Source organism: Sminthopsis crassicaudata, chromosome 4 (genome assembly GCF_048593235.1).
Source record: "Sminthopsis crassicaudata isolate SCR6 chromosome 4, ASM4859323v1, whole genome shotgun sequence".
In the NCBI taxonomy this organism is placed as follows: domain Eukaryota; kingdom Metazoa; phylum Chordata; class Mammalia; order Dasyuromorphia; family Dasyuridae; genus Sminthopsis; species Sminthopsis crassicaudata.
The window spans coordinates 236,165,562-236,191,146 of NC_133620.1; the positions used below are offsets into that span (position 1 = coordinate 236,165,562).

Below are 25,585 nucleotides of genomic sequence, written 5' to 3' on the forward strand. Positions count from 1 at the left end.
ACATTAAAAAGAGTAATAATGTAAATATGCTTTTTTTTTCTTTTTCATCTTTTATATCAACCAGTCTCCTAATATGAATGGCGTATCCTTCTTGAAAGCTTTATGATTAATGTGTTTTTTTCAGGAGGAAACTGAGGCATTTTAAAGTACTGTATTCATTAATTTGTTAAATTTGACCTAAAAATTAAACTAAAACTTTCAACCTCTATTCTTCTTTTATGTACAATACTTTCACAAATATTGAATCCAAATGACACTCAGATGTCATAAAAGAGTTTCTATAAGATGAAATAGAGGTCGAATGTCTTTTTTGAGAAGTCATATAAGTTGATATCATAAATGTATATCAAATAATTTTTCAGAAATTCAAAAAGCATAGCAAATAATAAAGCTTCTCTGAAAATTATAAGCAGTCTTTATCTAAAACCAAGTGCAAGCATTATCTGTAATGAGGATAAAATAGAAATATTCCCAGTAACATCAGGAGTAAGGCAAGGATGTCCATTGTCACCATTATTATTCAATATTTTACTAGCAATGCTATCTTATGTAAATGTAAAAGAAGATATCAAAGGAATCAAAAGTGGCAATGAGGAAACAAAATTATAACTCTTTGCAGAAGATATGATAGTATATTTAGATGGAGAATTAATTAGAAAACTTGTTGAAACAATTAACAACTTTAATAAAGTCAAAAATATAAAATAAATCTACATAAATCATCTGCATTTCTATATATTTCCAAAAAACAGTAGGAAGATAGAGATATTCCATTTAAATCAACTGAAGACAATACAAAATACTTGGAAATCTACCTCCCTAGACAAACTCTGGAAGTAGATGAAGACAATTATGAAATTCCATGCAAGTAAAGGTATCTTAAAAATTGAAGAAATATTAGTTCCTCATTTGTAGTTACAGAATGTTATACAATAGTATTATTAACAGTAGTACAGAGTGTTATATGATAGTTATTGCTAGGCATGTCTTAAAGTTAACTAAAACCTGCTCATGAGAGCTAATTGTTCAGTTTTTTAGAATGAGTATTTATAATTCAACATTTGAAAACTGCTATAAATTAAGCCATGATTTTTGTTTCTTATTGTTTTGTTGACTAAGTTAAAAATGATGGAGAAAATGCCAACGATTCTGTTTAAATTTAAAATTATGTCATGCATATTTTCCCCAAAAAGCTAGTTTTTAAACATTTATCAGAATGCCCTTGGATATTGCCCTACCAAATACTCATAATCTCCAAGCTACATGGCCTCGAAAAACTTCCCCAAATAGAGATATTAAAAAATCAAAATCCTGTGTGAACAGAATGAAGTGCATATCATTGTAAATGTAAATGTAAAATCATTTTTACGTAGGGAAATAGAGTCTCAGAGAAATTATTGCATAACATAGTGACAGCAGATCCTTGTAGAGGCATGTAATACATTCAATTCTTTGATTCCTTTAGTAAATAAAATGTCTTGTCTAAGACTCATAACCATACTTTTAGATAGGTGCAAGAATCATAAGCCCCATTTTGTAAATACAGAATTTGAGTCTTTGAAAGCTTTGTCTAAATTCATACATCTTATAAATGGATATGTAAGTATTCTATACCAAATTTTTCATTCCAATATCCTTTCTGTAATGATTTTGATGCATTTTTGAAGACTGAGAAGACCACTTACAGGTCCAGGAAAGTTGGGACATTGTACCTACTCCCTTTCTGCTAAGATAATCTTCTCTTCTGGAGCACTTAGGGTAGATGGGATTCAATGCTAGAAAACACTGACTTCTAAAAAGAAGGATCAAACTCCAACCCCTCCCCTCTACAATCTTTGGATTGTAATGTATTCTACATCATTGTCCTAATGGATAATTGCTTAAGGCTTAAGTGTTGGTTGATCTCTAATGTCTCTATGAAAAAGAAGAAACATGTACTTAGTGTACACTATGAATCAGGTATGGGACTGATATTTCTTTTCTTCATGTAAAGGAAATGTGAAACACGCATGTTTAATAACTGAAATAACTGAACCTGAAGAATGAACAATGCTAAATACTGTGATCCGCTAAAAAAAAGAGTTGTAAAATAATTTTAAAATGAGGAATGCTGATGGGGTATAGTTATATTTCATTTTGGCTATTCATTATCTCCTCAAATTACATGTCTGTCAATGTTATCCTTTCTGATCCTGTGTCACCAGTTAGCTAATTATGTGCCCAGGATCTATCAAAATCAAAAGGTCAACTAAAAAACTAGACATGTCCAGTGCAATAACAATGTTTTTCACTTACCCTGGAAAGAAAGCTATATATATATATATATATATATATATACACACCTTTATGTTTACACATGCATATATTTGGCAATCAGTTTTATTTTTTGATTTTCTCTAGAATTCAAAACCAAAGCCTGTACTGGACATGATCTAAAAAATTGAATATAACAATTATTAGATGTAGTTACAATTATAATTAGATATAAAATGTAAAAAAGTAACACACTTGGGAAACTCTGGGTAAGGTATAAGACCCTTCAGCTCAGAGGAAGCCTGCTAACAACATCTGGTTTGGCTCCCCATCTCCTCAAAGGCTCTCAGTCTTCCTGAGAAGTCAGGGGATGGTGACAACCTGTATTGAGATTGAAACAGAATGAGACCAGGTGGAAGAGTGATAGTAGGTGGCAAACTATGTACAATAGCAAGTTGTTTATGTGGTCCCACATGCTCAGTGTTGTTTTTGTTATATTATATAAAGAAGAAAGTCCTTGAAATAAATGGACCCCATTTTTCCACCAAAAAAAAGTAACACACTTAAAGAATCTGTATTTTTTTTTTGCAGAATACATAAATATTTTTACTTTTTATATACATTTTATTTAATTTATTTGTTTAAGCATTTCTCTAGCAATTGTTTTGACATTTTGTGGTCTCAAATTAAATATATTGGTGAATGAAATTAACTCAAGTTTATGTGTACATGTGTATGTGAGTGTGTTTGTATTTATGCATACATATAAACACATTAATACATACCACATATTCTATGGATATGTGTTGGTATACCTACACACTTTTCTTTTTTGTGCTTTACCCCCCCCCCCACCAAGGAAACAAGTGTATGTATGTGTATATTTTTTCCAGGAAAAAAAAATACACACTCACATATGTTTATGTGAATACATACATAGATTTATGTATATACATTTCCATATACATTATTGTAGTCATTGTATATATGCTTCTCTGGTTCTACTTAACTTTGTATCATTTCACATAGTTTCCTATGTCTCTAGTATTTATATTATTATTTCTCATGGGACAATAATGTTCCATTAATTCATTTATCACAATTTGTTTAGCTGTTCTCCCTTCAAGAAGCATATTTTCTTTTCACATGTTTTTCTGATAGAAAAAAATACTATGATGAATATTTTTTTTTTTTAATTTTATTTTTTTTTTTATTTTTAATTTTTTATTTTATTTTATAATTATAACATTTTTTGACAGTACATATGCATGGGTAATTTTTTACAACATTATCCCTTGCACTTACTTCTATTCAGATTTTTTCCCTTCCTCCCCCAACCCCCTCCCCCAGATGGCAAGCAGTCTTATATATGTTAAATATATTACAGTATATTCTAGATACAATATATGTGTGTAGAACCGAATTTTTTGTTGCACAGGAAGAATTGGATTCAGAAGGTAAAAATAACAGTTTACATTCATTTCCCAGTGTTCCTTTTCTGGATGTAGCTGGTTCTGTCCACTATGATGAATATTTTGCCATATATGGAATTTCTCCCATGTATTAGATTTCTTTGGGATCAAAATCTGGTAGTGAGTCCCCTAGGCTTAAGTGTCATAAATACTTCAATTTTTAAAAATGAAGATATTTCTAAGGGGATAATATAGCATGGGTTCAATCTAAAGTAGGAATAAGAAATGTTTTCATTAGGTGTGTGTGACAAATTTTGTTGGTGGGGAAAGAAAATTGAGGTAATATTTTTGCGTAATCTTCTCAAAATGGACAATGCAGCAATGAATACATTTTGGAGACAGAAACTGGGGCAATGGGTGGAGACAAGTTTCAGAATCTTTGGAATCAATGTGAAATAAATAGTATGAGAATCATACAAGTTCATATTGAGTTACATATTTAGGCATATGTGCTGCTTTGCATTCCCTAATTACAAAACAAAACAAAGCTATCATTCTGAATTGGTTAGGATTTCTGAAGTCTTCTCTATTCCATTCTTTAATGATAGTTCTTTCTATGGAATTCTTCACAAGAGGTTATCCATTTTCTAATTGTTTTTGACTTCTTAGTCCAACACAAAGTTATTTGACTTTTTTTTTATTTTGAGAATCAGAGATTTGGAATGACTCTAGTTGCCAGCTAGTTCAACCCTTAATTGAATAATGTTTTCCATTGCATAATTTTGGCAAAATAGATATTTAGTGTCTAGTGGTGATGGCTTTAACCAATTCCTGAAGTTGTCAATTCTATTTTTGGATTATAAATATTAGAAACTTCTTTCATGACTAGTTCTATTATCTAGCATTTCCTTTAGTTAGAATAATTACCTTCCCCCATATCACACTGCACAATACTCATGCAAAAAATACTTTTGAGGTGAATGGTATGGGGTTTTTCATGGTTACAGAACCATAGACTTTTAGAAGACATACAGTGTAACATTCTTGTTTTACAGATGTGGAACTGAAGATTAGTGAATTTAAATAATTTGCCCAAGATCACAGATGTATTTGAACAAGTGGTAGAATTTCAGTTTGAGTAGAGATTCCTAGCATTACAAATTTAGCACTCTTACCAAACATCAATGAATATTTGGGCCAAGTATTTATCATCTAAATACATCAAGAAGTTCCTAAATTTCATTTGATCAATATGACAGTGAGAAAACCACCTCATCTCTGGTATTTACTTATAATGTGAGAGTAAAACATATCAATAATCCTAAGAATGAATATTTATTAGATATTGTTAGTATTTGTTCATTCAGGCACCAAGTATAGAGTTGGAACAGTTTTCACAATGACTCAGAGGAAAAAAAGCAAAACAAAACAAGAAAAACCACTAACAGGTTTTGGTGGCTTGCATAATTTAGCTTTGCTGATATGCATTGATTGAATTCATCAGAGAAGTGCTTAACTGAACTTCTTTCTTTGCCTTCTGCAAACATACAGTATTAAATCTCTGGATAAATGTTAAGTGATGGGAAGAATGTTGTTTATTATGCAATCCAATAATCTAGCAATGGAGTTGCTCATTAGGTGATTATGAGAAGAAAAGAATAAGACAATTACCATCCATTACTACAAGCTAGCATATATAATTGGATAAATTAGTGAAACAATTATGGGGAAATTTAGAATCTCTGCTATCAGTAAATAACACAATGGAAAGTGATGGAAGGAGCAATATGAGAGAAAAAAGAAATACCATTATGAAGACTCAATCAATCCATTAACCTGTAAGACTTACTATGTGCCAGGCATTGTGTTAGGCTTGGATATATACAAAGAATGAAGCTATGCCTATTTTCAAAGAACTTTTATTCTTATCTTATAAGATATACATACATACATATATACAATCACACACACACACACACACACACACACACACACACATATATATGTGTGTGTATAAGTGTGTATGTGTGTGTGTGTGTGTATGTATATCTTATAAGCAAAATACTAGATCTGTTTTAAAGGAATTCCAGGCAAGTTTTGGTAGATCAAAAGGTACCTGGAGAGAGTAAGGTGATTACTAACAAAGGGAGAAACTTAGGACAATAGTCCTAAGGACTATTAATAGCCATGGGCTTGAAGGATTTAAGAAAAGTATTTTAAGGATGGGGAAATTTAGACATATTTGTAGATGGTAGGGAAGATAAAGAGTACATAGAGAATATCTACATTTAAATGGGATTGGGCAAATATTGGTGAGAAAGATTGGACATAAGTTTGGGGGAAACATGTCAGAGAAGATGGGAGAAGAATGAAAATGTGAAGAACAAAGGTGTAAATAGAATGATTAGCTTAATAATAAAAGACTACTTTGTTATTAGTAATTGAGTGAAAGGAAGAAAGAGTGGGGCATAATGTCAAGTAAAATGAGATGTAGAGAATAGTGAACTCATAACAAATAATTTTTAAAAAGAAAAGTATGAAGCTAGTTTCTTATTTTAGAAATAGGGCAGAGGGGATATCTAGGAAATGTGAGAAGGGAAGAGAATTATCTGTAACATCTTCTGTTCAGAGACAGAAAATCAATTAGTGAAGAATGAAAGGATTGCTTTTCTTCAGCAAGTGCCAGTTGAGATTAGAGAACATAATTTTGTAGTTTACTCAATCAGTACAGTTGTCTGACTTCCTTCAGCTCTGTTTCTTTGCATACAAATAGAGGCAGAGTGAGTAGATGGTGGAAATAATTCAGAGTTGAGATGTGACAAATCAAAAGCAATAAAACTGGGCATGAAGTGTTTGAAAGTAAAGGACAATATGAAGTTAAATTGGTTAGGGTTAAATTGGTTATAGATTGGGATAAATTTTTGAAGTGAGGAAAATTTATACAGAGGTACGGATGTATGGGAGAATGAGATGAGAGTTAGAGGATTTGTGGAATAGCAGAGATTATTGTCAGATGAAGAAAAATCAGAGTTTTGGATCAAGGAAATGAAAAACTTATAGATGATGATGAGATTTAGAATATGACCTTTCTTTCTGCAGGGCTAAGTTGAGGAGACAAAAGGACTTGGAAAGTTAATAAGCTTCAGAGAATTTTCTTTTTTTTTTTTTAATAATACTAACTTTTTAAAAAATATGAGAAAGAAAAAAAAACACAAACAAGCAAAAAAAAAAAAAAAAACTCATGTAAACCACCACAACAAGAAAGGTGAAAATACTATGTTATATATACATTCAATTTCCATAGTCCTCTCTCATGATGCAGATTTTGAGAGAACTTTCACATGTTGAAGTCCCCTAGTATAATATTAGGAGTTGGGGTAAGGGAAGGAATTCTGAACTAATTTTTGAAGAAGGGAGAATGATCTAGGGGGAAGCTATACAATAGTAACATTGAATTTTTTCACTTGTAGATAGTGAAAAAAAATAATACTGTGAACTTTAAGAGAGATGAAATTATTAAGCAGTGATAGATATGTTTGATCAATATCCTATGATGCAGACCTTAATAGCTTTCATTACCACCTTTCCCCCTTTAAGTCTTTTTGTTATGATTCTGAGTTAGCTCCTTTTCTCGTCTTTGACATCTTTCATTATTCTGGGATATATAAGGAAATAAGCATGGGAAAGAACCAGAAGTGTGAATTAATTTTGAACCTAGCAGTTATACCCCAAAGCTATCCCTTTTGGCAAGAAATCTATAAACTCATCTTTATAAATTAAGCAAGAAGATTGAGAGAATACACAAAACTTTCTTGTAAGATTTAACTTGGGGATAACTAAGTATATTGTATTAAAGTAATTATTTATTTGATCCTTAGGCTCTAAGTTTTCCTTTTCTGAATTATACACTCTGTCCAAGCTACATAGATGGGGATGGGGACAGAGCTGTTGCAGTCAAGTACAAAAGATAAGAGAAAAGCAATTATTAGAATCCAACAAAAAAGTTTAAAATGATTAAATATAAAACAAAAATGAATTTTAATCATATTGATGAACAAGGAAAACTTGATTTTTTAAGCACAAAATGTCTCATTCTCAGTCCCTTGAAATTGAAAGAAAAACTCTGTCACTTTTTTTGTATAAATCATTTTTAACATTCAGCAGCCTTCAGGGATAAAGATTCTGTCTGGGGTCCTAGAATAGACTTCATATTGGATTGCAAAGTAAATTTGTCTTCCAAAGAACTGAAGGGTGAGTTTGTTTCATTATGACAGAATTAAGCATTCCAATAATGAGATGAGCAGTTGGAAGGAAGTACAAGCAAGAACATAAAACAGAAAATTTAGCATAAGGGAAACTGCAACATCGCAAGCCAATTATCATGGAAGCATTCAACATATTTGAGAATCAAATTATCTTGTCATTTCTGTTAGTAGAGAGTTCATAAGTAATGAAGGAAGAAGAAACTTCACACACAATCTCTTTTTTTTCTTTTTTCCCTGAGGCAACTGGGGTTAAGTGACTTGCTCAAGGTCACACAGCTAGGAAATGTTAAGTGACAGATCAAATTTGATTGACTCACTCAACAGCTTTCTGGTATAGTTCAATTAGTGAGGAAAATAGAGAAACTATGTTGTGATAGAAAGACTCCTCAATCTTAAGTCAGGAGAGATCAGAATTTGAATGTCATATCAAACTTCAATTTTCTCCTAACTCATAGAACTATTGGAAGAGATCAAAAGTGATCATGTAAATAAAATTATTTTCAAATCTTAATGCATTATGTGAATTTAAGAGATATTACTTTAGGAAGAAGTCTTCTATTGTTAGAGACAACTATGCTGTTAGAAAGAGCTCAGAATGAGAGGCCAGCCAAAATAGAGGAATAAAGTCAGAAACTTGCTTAATTTCTCCCCCAAACCATTCCAAGTTCCTTTAAATAATGACTCCAAACAAATTTGAGAGCATCACAATACCCCAAAAGATAGAGGAGAACATTTTCCAACTGAAGACAACTTAGAAGGTCAGCATAAAAGATTTGTGACACCAGGATGAGAGTCCAGCCTGAAGTCCTGGTACAGGCCTTGCCAGCAGAATTCCAGCTCCATCCCAGTCCAGGCCTGGCCCTAATGTCAGCTAAGCAGTACCTCTTGAGTCAACAGCAGTAATGGTAGATTCCAGATCTCTCAGCATGGAGAACTTAGAAGGTAAGCAAAAAAGATCTATAGAACCAGGATGGGAGCTCAGTATATAATCCCAGCTCAAACCCTTGCCTCTCCCCAGCCTGAGCCCTTGTCTCCTACCCAAACCCAGACCCAACCTCAGCCCCAGATGCCCAGAGGTTGGACCTCTGAATCAGCAGCAGTACTGGAGGCTTCTAGACCTAGCCTGGGGACACCAGAGAGCATTTAGAAGGTCAGCAGAGAATGTCTGTGGCAATGGGTTGGCAGTCCAGTGTTCAGTCCCAGTGCAGGCTGTACCAGTGTAGCCCCATCCCCAGAGCCAGCATTAGCAAAGTAGGACTCTATTGCTTTAACATTAGATTTTACAGCCACAGGGGGACAGGACACTCCTAACAACTCCAGAACAAAGGATTTGTGTGGTTAGGTTGCCAGAAGGACCTCTGAAAAAAGCTGCACCAAACTCCTGAAGCTTGGGACAGTGAGCCTTAAACCTTGGAAACAGAACTTTATTTAAGCAAAGAGTTAAAAGCTGAGTAATAGGCTAGGAAAAAGAGCAGACAATGGAAAAAAGTTTTTGGCCATTGAAAGTTATTGTGGTGACAGAAAAGATCAAAACATATACTCAGAAGATAACAAAGTCAAAGCTTATACATCCAAACACTCCTAGAAAAATAAGAAGGCCATGGGAGAATCCAAAAAGGTTTTTGAAAGTCAAGTAAGAAAGACAGAAGAAAAATTGGGAAAAGAATTCAGATTGATGCAAAAGGAAGTAGAAATACCTAATAAAGAGAAGATTGCCTTAAAAAGCAAAACTAGCTAATTGGGAAAGGAGGTACAAAAGCTCACTGAGGAAAATAATTACTTAAAAATTAGAGAGCAAATGAAAGTGGATGCGTTTATGAGAAATCAAGATACAATAAAGTAAAGCCAAAAAATGAAAAAAAAATAGCAAAAATTGTGAAATATCTCATTGTAAAAACAACTAGCCTTTAAAATAGATCCAGCAGAGCGAATTTAAAAATTATTGGTCCAACTGAAGGTCATGATCAAAATAGAAGAGTCTGGACATCATCTTTCAAAAAATCATCAAGAAAATTTGTCCTGATATTCTAGAACCACAGAAAGAAATCTCAAAAAAAAAAGAAAAGAAACAACCTCCCAATAATATTATAGACACATTGCAGAACTCCCAGGTCAAGGAGAAAATATAGAAAGCGTTCATAATGAAACAATTCAAGTATAGCTAGTATTACAACCAAGAATCACCTGCCTAGCAAAAATGAATATAATCATTCAGAGGAAAAGGTGGTCATTTAATGAAATAGAGGGTTCTCAAGCATTCATGATGAAAATACCAGAGCGGAATGGAAAATTTTATTTTCAAATATAGGACTCTTGAAAAGCAGAAGGAGGAAATCAGAAAAGTGATATCATAAGGGAATTCGTAAATTTTATCAGTTTACATTCTTATATGGGAGAATGATGCTTGTAACTCATTGGAACTTTCTTCTTATTATGATAGTTAGAGGTAGTATATATAGACCAAGGGTATGGGTGTGAGTTGAATATGAAGGGGTGACATTTTTTAAATTATAAAATAGAACTGGAGTGGTGCAAATTATCTTCCATAAAAAGAGGTAAGAAAAAGCTTTTATAGTGGAAGCAAAGAGGAGGAAGAGAGGATGAGTGAATGAACTTTATTCTCAACATATTTGGTTCAAATGGGAAAGAGCATACATACTCAATAGGAGTGTAGACATCTATCTTACTTTGAAGGAAAAAAGGGAAGGGAATAGGATAAGGGAGGGGTGATAAAAATAGGGCATATTGAGAATGAAGTGTACAGTACCAAAATATTTTTGAGGAGGGATATGGTGAAAGGAGAGATAATAAATGGGGGGAATACAGTTATTAATAGTAATTGTAAAAAATTATTTTGAAGCAAATTTCTCTAATAGGGCCTCATTTTTCAAATAGAGGAAACTGAGTCAAATTTATAAAAAATAAGAGTCATGGCCCAATTGATAAATAATCAAAAAGATATGATTTGTACCCAAAAGATTATAAATTCATGCATATCCTTTGATGTAACAGCACCATTATTAGGCATGAATATCAAAAGAGATAAGAAAGAAAGAAAGAAAAAGGAAGAAAGAAAGAAAGAAAGAAAGAAAGAAAGAAAGAAAGAAAGAAAGAAAGAAAGAAAGAAAGAAAGAAAGAAAGAAAGAAAGAAAGAAAGAAAGAAAGAAAGAAAGAAAGAAAGGAAGGAAGGAAGGAAGGAAGGAAGGAAGGAAGGAAGGAAGGAAGGAAGGAAGGAAGGAAGGAAGGAAGGAAGGAAGGAAAGAAGGAAGGAAGGAAGGAAGGAAGGAAGGAAGAGAGGAAGGAAGGAAGGAGACAGGGAGAGAGGAAGGGAAGGAAAGGAAGGAAGGGAAGGAAGGGAAGGAGGGAAGGAAGAAAGAAGGAAGGAAAAAAGAAAGGAAAGAAGGAAAAAAGAAAGAAAAAAGAAGGAAAGAAGGAAGGAAGGAAGGAAGGAAGGAAGGAAGGAAAGAAGGAAGGAAGGAAGGAAGGAAGGAAGGAAGGAAGGAAGGAAGGAAGGAAGGAAGGAAGGAAGGAAGGAAGGAGAAATCAGAACTGTACTCACATGCTGGTTTTGATACTTCCTAGTTGTATCACCTAATAATGCACTACCCTTATAATAGATTTGTGAGGGAGTAACTTTGTAAACCTTAAAGAAATGATCAAAATATTGTTACCCTCACTACTTCTATGCAACTGACTCCTCTGATTGTCCAGTATAATAATACTGAGAAAGAAATAGCATAGGTATCAGTAAGGAATATTCTGATCCACTAGAAAAAAGAAAATCAGCATTCCTGTCCATAGATTAATTAAAGTCTCTTGTGATTTTGATTAGTATGAATTTTCTAGAGTCTGCCCCACCCAAATCATTGGATTATGCAGAAGAGAATACCAGAGCTTGGAGGGATTTGGGGGACTAGCTCCCTTTGACATTTGTGGCAATGAAGAGGTATGACTTTTTTGTAGTGAAATATAATATAAAATTTCTGAACTTTTAAAAATTGTTGACCAGATTCTGGATACTTTTTTTCCCAGCCAAGTATCACTTTCTGCAGAAAATCTTTGTGATCACTCCAACTGCCAGTCCCCTCACTTCTTAACTGCTCTGTGTTTCATTACTTTATATTTATGTTAAATTTGTTATATAGTATTATACACACATATAGTAAATTTCTATATACACATATATATCAAATTCTGCATAAATAAAAATACATGCAAAACATGTGTAATAAAAAATGAATTATGGACAAACATATCTTCCCTGATGGAATGAAAACTCCCTCTGAATAGAAAGTATCATTTTAAAAATCTTTATATTCCAATATTTAGCAGGTACATAATAAGTATTTAGTAAATATTTTTCAACTAAATGGTTGAATTTTTTATATGGAAATTGAAGTAATTAAGAAAGTGAAAGTACATTTAGAAAACATTATCAACTGAAAGTACTTTGATAAAAATAATTTTATACATCTATGTGTAAACAGCAACGACTGAAGATGAAGAACATAGTGCCTTGGTGGGTATGGTTAACCTCAAAGTCCCTGGGATATTTATTTGATCTGCCTAGATTTCTACCTTAGTTAAAAGTTTCACTTTTCTCAGTTCAATCAAAATTCACCATTTGCAGCAGGCTTGCATTGTGCACACTGGTATTTATTGATTCCCATTATTATCTGAGATGGCTGATACTTTGCTTTCATAGGCTGCATTGATAAAGTATGGTTAACTTCCTTGACATTTTACTGATACCCATTTTCATCTTGATTGTTCAAAAAGATTCTTTTGAACTCTAGAAGGAATGCTCTTATTTTTCCTTTGGGCTTTTGGGGAAACACAGAGAAAATATAGAGATTTAATTTCATTGATTTCATTGATTTAATTTCATTTATTTAATTTAATTGAAAGGCAAATATGCTGCCTTTCAAGCACTGAATAGCAGCATCAACATACACATTTTTGCTAGTAAAGATATTATAATTCTCCTAATCACTAAATTCTCTTAATTCACTAAAACAAGGCACTACTTATAGGGAAATATATTCAATTTTACTTTATCAGAGCTAACATCACTAATACAGATGTCTGTTTTTGATGAAGATAAAAAGTGGCAATCTAGTTCTTTCTCTTTGTTAATCAAAGCTTTTTATTCACTCTTGAAAATATTATTTGTTATATTAGATGACTCATGGGAAGAGATTGAGAAGGGATATTGAGAGAAATTTTGGTGATATTATTTTGGTGCCAATGCTTTTCAGGTATGGTTTAGATTAATCCAACATTTTAAATTTTATTTCATGACCCAAAATGTGGTTTCATAACTGAATGAGGGAGTTAGAAAATTATGATTTATTTTCAATTAATGTTTGATTTGTATACTCATTTTAGGTTACTACTTGCTCAGGGGCATGTAAAAATTTATTGGGTATAAAAGGGACATGAGTATAAAAGTTTAAGAAGCCCTGGATTAAATGAACTCTGAAGTCCCTTAACAATTTAAAAACGAATCAGCAATTCTGCATTTCAAAGTCTTCAGTAGACCAGGAGTTAAATATAAATATTACAGTGCAACCAGCTTAAGTGAATTTTATCTTGATCTTGAGATACAGAGTGGGAAGGAGAGAGAAACACAGAGATACATACTGGGAGAGAGACACTAAACCAGAGAGGCAGAGGCAGAGAAACAGAGACAGAGACAGACAGGATGGGAGACAGCAAAGAATTTGGCATTGTTTAGACTGAAGAAGAGAAATTTCAATAAGTATCAGTAGTACTAATCATAATTTAAAGGGTTGCCATATGAGAAACAAGAAGAGTATGTGGAAGTTCCAGAAATATAAGATGGCAGGAAAATTTCAAAAATTTTCATTATAATTGTATTTGATCCTGGATGATTTCAGAAGAATAGAGATTCTCCCTCTCTGAAAATTTTCTTATTTTTTAATTATTAAAGCCTTTTATTTTCAAAACATATGTATAGATAATTTTCAACATTCACCCTTGCAAAACTTTGTTTTCCATTTTTCCCCTTCCCTTTCTCACCCCTTCCTCTAGATGGCAAGTAATCCAATATATGTTAATGATATGCAATTCTTCTATACATATTTCCACAATTATGCTGCACAATAAAAATCAGCTCAAAAAGGGAAAAAAAATACATAAGAAAGAAAACCAAATTCAAGCAAACAACAACAAAAAGAGTGAAAATACCATGTTGTGATCTACACTCAATCTCCACAAATCTTTCTCTGGGTGCAGATGGCTCTCTTCATCACAAGACCATTGGAATTAGGCTGAAACATCTTACTGTTCAAAAGACTTACATCCATCAGAATTGATCATTGATTTTTCTGTGTTCAATGATCTCTTGTTTCTACTCACTTCACTTAGCAAAAGATCATGTAAGTCTACTTGGATCTCTCTGAAATCATCCAGCTGATCATTGCTTATTCCATAATATTATTCCATAATATTCATAAACCATAATTTATCCAGCCATTCTCCAACTGATAAGTATCCATTCATCCTCCATTTTCTTGCCACCACAAAAAGGACTGCCACAAGCATTTTTGCACATTTGGTTCCTTTTCTTCCTTTATGATCTCCTTGGATCACTGCTGGATCAAAAGGCATGAAAAATTTGATAGACCTTTGGACATAGTTCCATATTGCTCTCCAGAATGGTTGGATCAGTTCACAATTCCACTAAGAATGTATTAGTGTCCCTGTTTTCCCACATTTCCTCCAACATTCATTGTTATCTATTCCTGTCATCTTTGCTAATCTTAGAGGTATGTAATGGTAACTCAGAATTGTCTTAATTTGTATTTCTCTGATAAATAGTGATTCAGAGCATTTTTAGAATGACTAGAAATGATTTTAATTTCTTCATCTGAAAATTGTTCATATCCTTTGACCATTTATTAATTGGAAAATGGTTCGAATTCTTATAAATTTGAGTCAGTTGTCTATATATTATAGAAATGAGGCCTTTATCACAACTCTTGAATGTGAAATTTTTCTCCCAGTTTATTGTTTCCCTTCTAATCTTGTCTGCATGTTTAAACTTAATATAATCAAAATTATCCATTTTGCCTTCCATAATGTACTCTGGTCCTTTTTTGGCCACAAATTCCTGTATAATGTTTTCTCTGTGAGCAGGTTTCTTGGGAGCTCTGAATCTCTTCCAGCTCTTGTCCTTCCCCAATCCAGACCGCTTGTCCAGGCCCAATGTTGTCTTCTTTTATCCTCCTAGAGAATGGGCATGTGAGAACTTAGGGGCTTGTAGGAAAATTACTTCAACCAATGAACTTGTTCCTTTTAAAGGTTGTGTAAACTCCTTTTCAGAATTCCTTTAAAAAGTGTTAACTCCTTTAAATATGTAAACTCCTCCTCAGAAGTTCAAAGGTGTAAACTCCCTCTAAAGGCCTTAATTAAAGGTGTGAATTCTGGGCTAGAGAATTGCGCAGACAACCTGAGTTCTTACCTTATCTTGGTAGAGGATGTTTGATGTGGGTCAATGACTAGTTTCTGCCATACTAATTTCCAATTTACCCCACAATTTTTGTCAAAAGTTCTTTTCCCAGAAGCTGGGGTCTTTGGGTTTATGAAATACTAGTTTACTATAGTCATTGATTATTGTGTCTTAGGAACCTAGCTTATTTCATTAACTTATCACACTGATCCTTAGCCAGTACCAAATGGTCTTGATGACCACTGCTTTATAGTATAATTTTAGGTTGGGTACAACTAGGCTACCCTCATTTGCATTTTTTCAATAATTCCCTTGAAATTCTTGAACTTTGGTTCTTTCAGATGAATATTGTTATTATTTTTCTAGCTCTGTAAATTAATTTCTTGGGAATTTGGTTGATATAGAACTGAATAAGTGGATAACATTTGGTAGTTTTGTCATTATTATTATATTAGCATGTTTTGTCCATAAGCACTTGATATTTTTCCAATTGATTATATCTGACTTTATTTGTGTAAACACTGTTTTGTAATTGTGTTCCTATAGTTCCTGAGTTTGTCTTGGTAAATAGACTCCCAATATTTTATATTATCTACAGATATTTTAAATGAAAATTATCTTTTTGCTCTCTTGTTGCTGGATATTATTGGCAATATATAGAAAGGTCAATTACTTATGAGAGTTAATTCCATATCCTGCACTCTTTGCTATAAATAATTTCTAGTAGTTTGCTTTTAGTAGTTTTTTTTAGTTTCTTCTCAAGGATTCTCTAAATATACCATCACATAATCTCAAAAAGTGATAATTTGTTTTCCTCATTACCTATTCTAATTCCTTTAATTTTGTTTTCTTCTCTTAGTGCCCAAGCTAACATTACTAATGCAACATTAAATAGTAATTCTGATAGTGAGCAACCTTGTTTCACCCTTGATTTTAATGGGAATGGTCCTAGTTTATTCCCATTACATATGATGTTTGCTAATGTTTTAAACAGATGCCATAAATAATTTTAAGGAAAACTTCATTTATTCCTATACTCCCTAGTGTTTTTAATAGGAACGGGTTTTGAATTTTGTTATATGCTTTTTCTTCATCTATTGAGCTAATCATATGATTTTGGTTAGTTTGGTTATTGCTATTGTCAATTAAACTAATAGTTTTCCTAATATTGAACCAACCTTGCATTCCTGGCATAAATCTTAATTGGTCTGAGTGTATTATCTTGGAGATAATTTGTTTCAATCTCTTTGCTAATATTTTATTTAATATTTTTTCATCAATATTCATTAGGAAAATTGGTCCATAATTTTCTTTTTGTTTCTGGTTTAGGTATCAGCACCATATCTGTGTCATAAGAGGACTTTGGTAGGACTCCTTTTCCTCTATTTTTTCTAATCATTTGCAAGTAATCAAATTAATTGTATTTTAAATGTTTGATAGAACTCACATGAGAATCAATCTGCGCCGGAGATTTTTTCTAAGAAGTTGAATAATATCCTGTTTAATTTCTTTCTTTTTTTTTTTTTAATGAGACTATTTAAATAATTTATTTCTTCTTCTGCTAATCTGGACAATCTATATTTTTCTAAGTATTCATCCATTTAATTTAGATTATTAGATTTATTGGCATATTGGCAAAATGAGTCATAAATATTGCTCTAATTTCCTCTTCATTGGTGGAAAGTTTACCCTTTTCATTTTTGATACTAATAATTCAATTTTCTTTTTTTCCTAATTAAATAAACTAAAGTTTTATCTATCTTGATGGTATTTTCATAAAGTCAATTCTTAGTTTTGTTCATTAATTCAATAGTTTTTTCACTTTAAATTTTATTAATATCCCCTCTTATTTTCAGAATTTCAAAATTGGCATTTAACTATGGGTTTTTAATTTGTTTCTTTTTCCTAGCTTTTTAAATTGCAAACACAATTCATTGATATTCTTTCCTCTATTTTATGCAAGTAAGAAAATAGAAATGTAAAATTTCCCCTGACAACTACTATGGCTACATCTCATAAATTTTGGTATGTTGTCTCTTTATTGTCATTTTCTTGGATGAAATTATTGATTGTGTCTATGATTTTTTTGTTTCACCAACTCATCCTGTAGGGTTAGATTATTTAGTTTAAAATTAATTTTGGTCTATTTCCCCCTGGCATTTTATTACATATAATTTTTATTACATCATTATCTGAAAAAGTGCATTTACTATTTCTGCCTTTCTGCATTTGATTTTGAGGTTTTTATGCCCTAATCCACAGTCAATTTTTGTGTAGGTTCCATGTACCACTGGAAAAAAAAAAAAAAAAAAAAAAGGATAGTCCTTTCTGCCTCCATTCCATTTTCTTCAAAGTGCCTAATTTTTATAAAATTCTATTTGTCGAGGCGGGTGGAGCCAAGATGGCAGAGAAGATACACGTGAATTTGTAAGCTTCCATCTTCCCTCAATACCAACTAGTTAAATCAGCCTCAAAAATAACGCTGGACTGATAAAAACCACAAGAATTAGAAGCACAATTTACCAGCTGAAGAGAATCTGGAATTTCAACAGGAAAGGTAGGTTTCCAAGGGAAGAAAAAAAGATCAGCATGGACAGGGTTAGGTGGTAGCACACTGTGTCAAATGGGCTGGGGAGAACTCTGGGATCAGAGAAGCCACTGAGATAGAGGAATCTGGCACAGGCTGATAGCTCTACTCTGCTTATAAAAGAGCATATCAGAAGAGAAATCAAGCCACTTTAAAATATAAAGCCAGATCCTACATCCACCCCAATCTGGAAGTGGCCTAGCACCAATCTCAGCATGGCTGTGCAGCTGCCTTCTCCTGCCCGGGGCTTCTCCTTGGGGTAGTTGAGAGCCTGAACAGTGGGGGACACAACCCAGGGCAGCCTCTAATCCACATATTGTGAAGCTCAACCTGAGGCAGTGGAATTCTAGCAGCAGCAGAACTCCAACAGTAGCAGAACTCCCAGAGAAACAGAACCTTCACAGCAGGGAATGTGGTTTCCAGGCATTTGCTTCTGGTTTGAAAGCAGGGACTTTTAGTGTCAGCTGTTAATATCCACGGCCCCATGGGAGGCTTTGACTGGTGTCTGTGACATTTTCACTGTTCAGCCTTAAAACTCAGGGCATTTGCTAGGCTACACAGTGGGGCTCCTCACTGGGCACTCATTGCAGCACAGCGGTGCTAACCATCTCTGAGGCATTTCCAGGAAGGGGGGGAGGGGAACTCTCTCCCAGAGCTTTCTCTTAGCCCAGGTACAGGATTGCTGTCATCCAGTCTGGGAGGAAGCTGATAAATAAATTTGTTATCCAAAGGCACCCCCCCCCCCATAGAGTGTTAACAACGAGTAAGAAGTTGAAGAGAATGATTGACACCTTTTATACAAAGAAAGAGAGGGTATCCAACCCTGAAGAGGCTAACAGCAGACAGTCTCCAGGTAACACCCTAAAGAGGATTGATACCTGCCCCTCATCGCAGAAGAGACTACTAAAAAGTTAAGAGAGTTTGAAGGAAAATGGGGAAAGGAAAGAGAAGCTATGATAGAGAATAACAATGTCCAGAAATTTGAGTTGTAAAAAATAAAGAATTCACAGTAGGTGCAGGGAAACAAAATTTTTGAATTAGAAAAGTTAAAAAATCACAGGAAAGTAGGATTTCTGAATTGGAAAAGATAAAAAATTCCCAAGAAAGTAGGATTTGTGATTTGGAAAAAGAAAATAATTCACACGCTCAAAAAATAGTGAAATGGAAAAAAAATTCAACAGAGCAAAATAATTCATTAAAAAACTCAATTGGAGATATACAAAAAGAACTAAAAGATGTGAATGAAGAAAATAACTCATTAAAAATGAGGATGGAACAAATAGAAATGAATGCTTCATAGAGAACCCAAGAATCAGTCAAATAAAACAACAAAAAAAAAAAAAAAGAAAGAAAGAAAAAAAAAAAAAAGAAAAGAAAAGCTGGAGAATAACGTCAAATACTTACTGGGAAAATCTATGACCAGAAAAATCTATAGATCTGGAAAATAGATCTATGAAAGATAACCTGAGGATCATTGGACTTCCCAAAAACTATGATCAAAAAAAGAGCCTAGATTCTATTTTACAGGAAATCATCAAAGAAAACTGTCCAGAGATAATAGAAACAGAAGGGAAAATAGGTGTTGAAAGAATTCATCAAACACCTTCTGAAAAAGAACCTAAAAAAAGAACTCCACAGAACATTGCGGCTAAGCTGCAGAACTACCAAACAAAGGAAAAAATATTGCAAGCAGCTAGAAAAAAGCAATTCAAATATCAAGGGGCCACAATAAGGGTCATTCAAGATCTGGCTGCCTCCACATTAAAAGATCGAAGGGCCTGGAACCTGATATTCTGAAAGGCAAAAGATCAAGGATTGCAACCAAGAATAAACTACCCAGCTAAGTTTAGCATTTTCTTCCATGGAAGAAGATGGTCATTTAATGAAACAGAGGAATTCAATTAGTTTCTAAGAATATCTATCACATCTGAGGGAATTTAGAGAGGGGGAGAAACATCGTGTGAATCTTACTCTCATCAGAGTAGGCTCAAAGAGTAAATAATTGACATATTTGTTTTTCAGAGAATTCTCTCTTACCTCATTAAAAGGGGGGAGAAGAAAAAGGGAACAGGAAAAGAGGAATAAGGGAAGGGTACAAGAAAGGAGAAGGGACTTAAAAGGAGGGGGGAGGGATACTAAAAAGAACCGGCTGTGGGGTCCATAAATTCAATATTGGGGAAGGGGTTCAGGGGGGACAAGGGGAAAAAAGCATAATCAGGGGATAATATGATGGCAGGAAATACAGAATTAGTCATTTTAAGTGTAAATGTGACTGGGATGAACTCTCCCATTAAACGGAGGAAGATAGCAGACTGGATCAAAAGAAAGAACCTTACAATATATTATTTACAGGAAATACATATGAAGTGTTAAGATACATACAGGGGAAAGGTAAAAGGCTGGAGCAGAATCTATTATGCTTCATGTAAAGCCAAAAAAGCAAGGGTTGCCATCCTTATCTCAGATCAAACAAAAGCAGAAATAAATCTAATTAAAACAGATAAGGAAGGAAACTATATCCTGCTAAAAGGTAGCATAGAGAATGAAGCCATATCAATACTAAACATATATGCACCAAGTGTATAGCATTTAATTTCCTAAAGGAAAAGTTAAGAGACTTGCAAGAAGAAATAGACAGCAAAACTATAATAGTAGGAGATCTCAACTTTGCACTCTCAGAATTATATAAATCAAACCACAAAACAAATAAGAAAGAAATTAAAGAGGTAAATAAAACATTAGAAAAACTAGGTATGATAGACCTTTGGAGAAAATTGAATGGTGATAGAAAGGAGTATACTTTCTTTTCAGCAGTTCGTGGAACCTATCCAATAATTGACCATATATTGGGACATAAAGATTTCAAAATTAAATGCGGGAAGGCAGAAATAGTAAATGCCTTTTTCTCAGATCACAATGCAATAAAAACTACATTCAATAAGTAGTTAGGGGAAAATAGACGAAAAAGTAATTGGAAACTAAATTATCTCATCTTAAAGAATGACTGGGTGAAACAGCAAATTATACAAACAATAAATAATTTCACCCAAGATAATGATAAAGATGAGACATCATACCAAAATCTGTGGGATGCAGATAAAGTAGTAATAAGGAGAAATTTTATATCTTTAGAGGCTTATTTGAATAAAATAGAGGAAGAGCAAACTAATGAAATGGGCCTGCAACTTAAAAAGCGAGAAAAAGACCAAATTAAAACACCCCAACCAAAAACTAAACTGGAAATTCTAAAATTAAAAGGAGAAATCAATAATATTGAAAGTAAAAAAAAGGTATTGAATTAATAAATAAAACCAAGAGTTGGTTTTATGAAAAAGCCAATAAAATAGATAAACCTTTGGTAAATCTGATCAGAAAAAGGAAAGAGGAAAATCAAATTGTTAGTCTTACAAATGAAAAGGGGGATCTTTCCACCAATGAAGAGGAAATTAGAGAAATAATAAGGAGTTACTGTGCCCAACTTTATGCCAATAAATTTGATAACTTAAGTGAAATGGATTACTACCTCCAAAAATATAGGCTTCCTAGATTAACAGAGGAGGAGGTAAACTGCTTAAATAGTCCCATTTCAGAAAAAGAAATAGAACAAGCTATTAATCAACTCCCCAGAAAAAATCCCCAGGACCAGATGGATTTACATGTGAATTCTACCAAACATTTAAAGAAAAATTAGCCCTAATGTTATATAAACTATTTGAAAAATAGGAAATGAAGGAGTCCTACCAAACTCGTTTTATGACACAGACATGGTACTGATACCTAAATCAGGTAGATTGAAAACTGAAATAGAAAACTATAGACCAATCTCCTTAATGAATATTGATGCGAAAATCTTAAATAAGATATTAGCAAAAAGACTTCAGAAAATCATCTCCAGGATAATACACTATGATCAACTAGGATTTATAACAGGAGCACAGGGCTAGTTAAATATTAGGAAAACTATTAGTATTATTGACTGTATTAATAATCAAATAATAAAAACCATATGATCATCTCAATAGATGCAGAAAAAGCTTTTGATAAAAACATCCATTCCTACTAAAAGAGTATAGGAATAAATAGACTATTCCTTAGAATAATCAGGAGCATATATTTAAGACCGTCAGTAAGCATAATATGCAATAGAAATAAACTGCAACCTTTCCCAGTAAGATCAGGAGTGAAACAAGGTTGCCCACTATCACCATTACTATTCAATATAGTACTAGAAACACTAGCCTTGGCAATAAGAGCGGAGAAACAGATTCAAGGAATTAGAGTAGGAAATGAGGAAATCAAACTGTCACTCTTTGCAGATGATATAATGGTATACTTAGAGAACCACAGAGACTCTAATAAAAAGTTATTAGAAATAATTCACAACTTTAGCAAAGTGGCAGGATACAAAATAAATCCACATAAATCCTCAGGATTTTTATATATCACCAACAAAATGCAACAGCAAGAGATACAAAGAGAAATTCCATTCCAAATAAATGTCGAGAGTATAACATATTTGGGAATCCATCTACCAAAGAAAAGTCAGGAATTATATGAACAAAATTACAAAACACTTGGCACAAAAATGAAGTCAGATTTAAATAATTGGAAAGACATTCAGTGCTCATGGATAGAACAAGTGAATATAATGAAGATGACAATACTCCCCAAACTAATCTATTTATTTAGTGCTATTCCAATTAGACTCCCAAGAATCTATTTTAATGACCTAGAAAAAATAACAACAAAATTTATATGGAGGAATAAAAGGTTGAGAATTTCAAGGTAATAAATGAAAAAAAAAAAAGTCAGATGAAGGTGGTCTAGCTGTACCCGATCTAAAGCTAGATTATAAAGCAGCAGTCACCAAAGCCATTTGGTATTGGCTAAGAAATAGACCAGTCGATCAGTGGAACAGATTAGGTACACAGGACAAAATAGGGTACAACTATAGCAATCTAGTGTTTGACAATCCCAAAGATACCAACATTTGGGTTAAGTATTCATTATTTGAAAAAAAAAAAAAAACAACTGTTGGGCAAACTGGAAATTAGTATGGCAGAAATTAGATATGGACCCATACTTAACACCATATACCAAGATAAGATCAAAATGGGTCCATGATTTAGGCATAAAGATGAGATCATAAATTGATTAGAGGATTAGAGGATAGTCTACCTCTCAGACTTGTGGAGGAGGAAGGAATCTATGACTAGAGGAAAACTAGAGATCATTACTGATAACAAAATAGAAGATTTTGATTACATCAAAGTAAAAAGCTTTTGTACAAACAAAACTAATGCAAATAAGATTAGAAGGGAAGTAACAAATTGGGAAAATATTTTTACAGTTAAAGATTCTGATAAAGGCCTCATTTCCAAAAGCTATCAAGAACTGACCCTAATTTATAAGAAATCAAACCATTCTACAATTGATAAATGGTCAAAGGATATGAACAGACAATTCTCAGATGATGAAATTGAAACTATATCCACTCATATAAAAGAGTGTTCCAAATCACTACTGATCAGATAAATGCAAATTAAGACAACTCTGAGATACCACTACACTCCTGTCAGATTGGCTAAGATGACAGGAACAAATAATGATGAATGTTGGAGGGGATGTGAGAAAACTGGGACACTGATGCATTGTTGGTGGAGTTGTGAAAGAATCCAACCATTCTGGAGAGCAATCTGGAATTATGCCCCAAAAGTTATCAAACTGTGCATACCCTTTGATCCAGCAGTGCTTCTACTTGGCTTATATCCCAAGGAAATACCAAAGAAGGGAAAGGGATCTGTATGTGCCAAAATGTTTGTGGTAGCCCTTTTTGTAGTGGCTAGAAACTAGAAAATGAACGGATGTCCATCAGTTGGAGAATGGTTGGGTAAATTATGATATATGAAGGTTATGGAATATTATTGTTCTGTAAGAAATTACCAACAGGAGGAATACAGAGAGGCTTAGAGAGACTTACATCTACTGATGCTTTGTGAAATGAGCAGAACCAGAAGATCACTATACACTTCAACAATATGGTATGAAGATATATGCTGATGGAAGTGGATATCTTCAACATAAAGAAGATCCAACTCACTTCCAGTTGATCAATGATGGACAGAAACAGCTACACCCAGTGAAGGAATACTGGGAATTGAATGTAAACTCTCAGCACTACTATCTACCCAGGTTACTTATACCTTCGGAATCCAATTCTTAACGTGCAACAAGAAAATTGGGTTTACACACATATATTGCATCTAGGTTATACTGTAACACATTTAATATGTATGGGATTGCCTATCATCTAGGGGAGGGAGTAGAGGGAGGGAGGGGAAATTTTGGAAAAAATGAATACAAGGGATAATATTGTAAAAAAATTACTCATGCATATGTACTGTCAAAAAATTATAATTTTAACATTAATAAAAAAAGAAAAGGGGAGACACTCTAAGGGGGGGAGGGAACCAAAATATTGAGGGATGAGTGAGGCAAGTGGTGCTCACAAGTTTAATACTAGGGAAGGAGGTAAGGGAGAAAGGAAAGACAAAACCTTAATCTGGGGTTAGCAAGATGGTAGGAAATACAGAATTAGTAATTTTAACCATAAATGTGATGTGGGTAAACTCCCCCATAAAGTGGAATTAGATAGCAGTTGGATTAAAGGTCAGAATCCTACAATATGTTGTTTACAGGAAACACCCTTGAATGAGGGTAATACATACAGAGTAAAGGTAAAAGGCTGGAGCAGAATCTACTATGCTTCAGGTGAAGCCAAAAAAGCAGGGATAGCCATCCTCATCTCAGATCAAACAAAAACAAAAATTGATCTAATTAAAAGAGATAAGGAAGGTCATTATATCCTGCTAAAGTGTAGCATAGATAATGAAGCAGTATCAATATTAAACATATACACACCAAGTGGTATAGCATCTAACTTCCTAAAGGAAAAGCTAAGAGAGTTGCAAGAAGAAATAGACAGCAAAACTATAACAGTGGGAGATCTCAACCTTGCCTTTTCAGAATTAGATAAATCAAACCACAAAAAAATAAGAAAGAATTCAAAGAGGTAGATTACTAGAAAAATTAGATATGATAGATCTTTGGAGAAAACTAAATGGAGACAGAAAGGAATATACTTTCTTCTCAGCAGTTCATGGAACCTATCCAATAATTGACATAATAAAAATAGGACATAAAAACTTCAAACTCAAATGCAATAAGACAGAAATAGTAAAAACATCCTTTTAAGACCACGTTGCAATGAAAATTACATTCAATAAAAAGCCAAGGGAAAATAGACCAAAAAATAATTGGAAATTAAATGATCTCATACTAAAGAACTATTGGGTGAAACAGCAAATCATAGACATAATTAATAACTTCACTTGAGAAAATGACAATAATAAGACATCATACCAAGACGTGGGATGCATCCACAGCAGTAATAAGGAGAAATTTCATATCTCTAGAGACCTACTTGCATAAAATAAAGGAAGAAGATTAATGAATTGGGCTTGCAACTAAAAAATGCTAGAAAAAGAACAAATTAAAGACCCCCAGTCAAGCTCTAAACTTGAAATTCTAAAAA

The 25,585-nt window shown here is 33.2% G+C and overlaps 1 pseudogene; it reads left to right on the forward strand.

Annotated features, from left to right (window-relative positions):
• Positions 1-8,716: 8,716 nt before the first annotated feature.
• LOC141540717 (casein kinase II subunit beta pseudogene) overlaps positions 8,717-25,585 on the forward strand; it is a 107,956-nt pseudogene continuing 91,087 nt past the window's right edge.